Below are 5,000 nucleotides of genomic sequence, written 5' to 3'. Positions count from 1 at the left end.
ACAAAAAATATATATATGGATTAAAAAGCCACGTGGTTCCACTCTAAACAGCAGTATCATATTCGCCACCCTGTTCGGCCGGGGCTCACCAACTAGCCTTTCCGCTCTAGTGTATTTCCAGGGATGCCTACGTCCGCATTTAGCCTAACCCATCTAAGAACAATTCAAACAGAAAAAAAAAGAAAGAAAAAGAAAAAACGAAGTGCCTTTGATTTTCGACACGTTTCGTAAAATGTTGTTTCATTACGAGGGAGAATAACTCCGGTTCCGCCCCTTCTCGTCCTTTCCCGCTCGATCTCGGGTGACCGTATAATAGCACACATTGCTAGGGGTGTGTATAGCGTGTTGTGTGGGGGTGGGGGTTGTGGTAGGGGGGTGGGGGTAGGAAGGGGTGGTTCTGTGTGGGGGTGGGGGTTGTGGGAGGGGGTAGGAAGGGGGGGTCTGTGTGGGGGGGAGGGGGAGAGAATGGGGGTTGTTGGAGAGAAAGGTGTGTGTGCGATTGTTGGGGAAGGTGTTTGAGTGTGTGTGGGGGATTGGGGGGGGGGGGGGCATGTGTTTGTGTGGAGAAGAGTGGGGGGGGGGGGTCCGTGAGTGGTGGAAGGATGTGTGCTTGTGAGTGTTGGACAGGTGGGGGGCTTTGTGTTTGAATTTGTATGTGTGTGTGTCGGTGTGTGTGTGTGTGTGTGTGTTTATGTGTGTTTATGTGTGTGTGTGTGTGTGTGTGTGTTTTGTTGTTTTTTGTGTTTGTTGTGTGTTCGCGCGTGTCTCTGCGTGTGCTCGTATACCAGGGTGCGCGCGCGTGCGTCTAAGGGACAGACTCTCACACAAACGCAGATTCGCCAGGGACCGGCATCCACATGAACACGCAATAGGGGCAAACGCACACAATTTTATTCAATATCAATCGACGTACAAACGCGAATAGTCTGATGACAACAAACATCTACAACATACGCTTATGACAAAATCATTAAGATTATTTCAAAATTTAAAAAGTACAATGAATATCATGCATACAAAATATAAACGTGCCTGTGCAATCGTATGCATAAAATGCGTCTCTCTCTCCCCCTTCTCTCATGCTCACTGTCTCTCACTTTCACCCTCTCCTACTCTCATTATTCTCATTCCCATTCCCACTCTCACTCTTACTTCACTCTCATTCTCACTCTCATTCTCACTTTTACTCTCACTCCCAATCTCACTCTCATTCACGCCCTTAACCTTTCACTTTCTCACACACCCCCCTCCTCACTTTCACTCTCACTCTCACTCGCCCTCTTCCTCTTATATCTCTCCCCTCTCTCTCCCTCATTCAGACACTGCTTCCGTCCTCACCCTATTTACCCTCTTCTTTCACCCTCCTTTTCTCCTCTTGCTAACCGTCTTTGTCACTTCCAAAGACCTATTCATCCCATTCTCTTCCCCTATCACCCTTCCCCTCCCCCCCTCCCCTCCCTATCCCCCTTCGCCGTTTATTTCAACTTACCTACCCTCATTTGGTATGTTATCAAACTTCTTTTTTCTTTCAAAACACCTAATTTCAGTTCCACTTTTCATATCATGCTTCACATACTTACGTCACTTACATAATAGCATGACACCTACTCGTCAACACTGGCAGAAACATAACAGGGAAGCATAACAGTTATATGTATCCGTTTGAATATAATATATAAATCCTATATCTATGGTAACAAGGGAATAATCATTATAGCAGTAATGATCATCAAAATTACAATAAATAGAATAATAAAAAGAGCAACAACAATTATATTGATAACAACAAGAAAAAACAACAATAATAACAATAATCATAATAATGAAACTAACGATAGTAATAACGATAATGATGATGATGATGATGAGGATGATGATGATAACAACAATATCAATAATAATAATGATAATAATGTTAATAATAATAACAATGATAATAATATCAATAGTAATGATAATAATAATAACAATAATAATAATGTCAATAATAATAATAATAATGATACCAATAAAAATGATAAAAATAATAACAATAATAATGATGGTACACCATAATCGGTCATTAAAAAACCTAACCATTTCCAGATTCATTTTTTTTCACTAATTGTTATATTCGAGTTAAAAACACCCGTTAAAACTCGGGCAATATATTGTGCACATCTGCTCAATCAATTTTATCAGTTTCTTTGTTATTTTTCAAAAGTTAGATGCATTTATCATGAAACTGAAATGTGAAGGACGGAGGGAAGAGAACTGGCAAAGTGGGAGAGAGATAGAAGAAGAAAGAGAAAGAGATTGAATCCGGGGAAGGGATGGGAAAGAAAGACGAGGAAATGGAGGGACAGCTACGTAAACATACATACATACATACATACATACATACATACATAATATATATATATATATATATATATATATATAATATATATATATATATATATATCACATATATATATATATATATATAATATATATATATATATATATATATATATATATATAATATATATATATAATATATATATATATATATATATATATATATATATATATATATATATATATATTTATATACATATACATACATAATTAAAAATATCATATATATAATATATATATATGTATATATATATATATATATATATATATATATATATATATATATGTATATGTATACATTTATATATATACATATACATACATAAATATATATATATATATATATATATATATATATATATATATATGCATGTACGTATGCATGTATGTATGTATGTATGTATGTATGAATAGACATATATATCCACTGAACAAGACGCAGTTGGCGCAGCAACGTAACCATAGCAACCAAACTCCCACACGCCCCACCATTTCCAAGCATAACATGAGGAGGTTTCGCCGAGGGTCCCAGCCACACCAAGGCGGACAGGGACAGTGCCTACATTAACAGGTCTCCGGCAAGTCATATTGATTACCTCCCCCCAAACACATGCTCGAACTTCCTAAGCCCCGGCTAGACAGACGAGTGCCGCACAAGATTTCGTAGAATCACACACATAAACCGTGGCAAGATAGGCTGGCGTTAAAACACACACACACACACACACACACACACACACACACACACACACACACACACACACACACACACACACACACACACACACACACACACACACACACACACACACACACACACCGGTTTGTATTATATAGGCTTACATCGAGGAGCGCGTGTTTTTCCAGTCCTGTCTTGCCACCTGAAGGAGAACTCGAAGTGTACTAACCCGTCAGTGAAGTAACTCCAGGGGCGACGTGGCGATCATGAAGAAGCCTCATTGGTCTCCATCTAGTTTTCAGATGTCCTTTGTTGTTTAGTGGGAAAATGGATGTTTTTGTATGTATATATAATGAGGAGCGTGAAATCTCCTGGCGGTTCTTGAGGGGGAACACCCCTAAACTCTTCCTATTATTCGTCACCTTCAGTCCACTCTTCACACTAGGAGCCACTATGTCTTTCGCATGGTTAGTAAAATTAATATAATACGTCCCTCGAAAAACGTGTGCGAAGACCGGGGGGGGATTGCACGGGGAGTGGGGAGGAGGGGCCGTGGACGGAGACAGAGCGGGGAGCGTCAGCCTCTTCACCGCGCAGCTCCAGAACCAGCACTGACACGAGTTACGAGTCGGCGGCACCGTTTGCCTGGGAAATCACACACCCCCCCTCCCCTCCCCTCGCCGTCCCTTACCCCCTATCCTCTTCCTTTCCTTTATCATTCTCCCTTTTCTATCAAAAGGATTATGATTATTTAATCGCCATTTATTTTTTCACATTCTTCCTCTCTATCCTCCCCTCGTCCGGTACCCTGTTCTTCCTCCCCCGACCCCTGTTGGTACAGCTCGACCCTTCGACGCATGATGCACTCATTCGCTCCTGGTCTTTCAGTTTTTCCTTTGCTCGTCGCAGCTCTTCTTCCACGGGACGCCACACCTACAACACTCATCTTCTTTCTTCCCTCCGCATCCGTGGCGGTTGTTACCTTTCCCAAATGCGTTTTTACACCTAGCCAGGTCCTTTATGTTCGTCTACGGTTTTCTTCATCAACTCTTAGTACTTGTAATTCCTGCCATCATTATCATCGTTATCATGACTTATTACATGCCAACCTATACGCGAAATGAGCATTTTCGAGAATCTGTAAGAAGAAAAGGAAAATCCAATTTTGTTGAGTAAAAATGGCGAACGCCCAACAGCTGAAGCTCCCGGCATCAGCTTTAGTACCAATTCGATCAATTAATATACCGGAAAATGTGCTTCATCGAAGAGCAACTGCAACATTAATGGTCAGTTGCACAATTTAGTCAGGTGGTATAGGAGGGTGTGATTATACCACAGTGCAGTTAAACTCTCTCACGACCTAAGTTACAACCTGGAGCGCAGAGTGAGGAACTCGAGCACGCTATGGACCTGCTGAATGAACCAACTTGCTCACATTCAGGATAGGCAATTTGTCAAGCCCACGGGCTTAACGTACGAGCATAGACTAACAAGGCATTTAAGTTACCCAAAGCGCGCATTAACTCCAGATTACATAACCTAGGAAGCCAGAAGCCAGAAGCCTGGGACAAATAAATTGGCTATGTATCCGAACGGATTTGCCATCTCCCTGCCATGCTGTACGCTGCCGCATCGGACTCTCGTGCCTCGGCCGCCATTCCTGCCCGGTGCCACAGTCATTCGGCGGCTTCTTCGCCTCCGCCAACACAGTAGATCGTCAGATAATTGCAATGCAGTTCATCATCTTTCCTAAATTCCGTCCTGGCACCGCATGCAGCCAACAGCAGCCGCCGGTGCGTCGGGCAGAGCTCAGTGCCACAGACTCGGCAACCTCGCACACACGCGATCAATTGAACGGACCCGCGCGCTGGTGCCACGTCTTGCGTTCCGTGGACACATTACCAGCCCTAGCAGCGTCATTAATAGCGGGTAGACACGTTGG

General features: G+C 42.3%; 1 protein-coding gene across 2 annotated transcripts in view; it reads right to left on the bottom strand.

Annotated features, from left to right (window-relative positions):
* LOC122254487 (core alpha-(1,3)-fucosyltransferase) overlaps positions 1-5,000 on the bottom strand; it is a 155,426-nt gene that overhangs the window by 62,587 nt on the left and 87,839 nt on the right. Inside the window, exon 1 of one of the 2 annotated variants that reach the window (XM_086536234.1) lies at positions 3,288-3,681. The exons of the other annotated variant lie outside the window; for it this stretch is intronic. The gene's annotated coding sequence lies outside the window, so the exon portion shown is untranslated. Of the gene's footprint in view, positions 1-3,287; positions 3,682-5,000 lie in introns of those variants that run through there. 2 annotated transcript variants of the gene reach the window in all.

This window comes from Penaeus japonicus, unplaced genomic scaffold (assembly GCF_977035675.1).
Source record: "Penaeus japonicus unplaced genomic scaffold, GWHDUDI00000001_assembly GWHDUDI00000004, whole genome shotgun sequence".
Lineage (NCBI taxonomy): Eukaryota > Metazoa > Arthropoda > Malacostraca > Decapoda > Penaeidae > Penaeus > Penaeus japonicus.
Note: the sequence above shows the minus strand (reverse complement) of the source record. Positions and strands in the feature narration are given on the sequence as shown.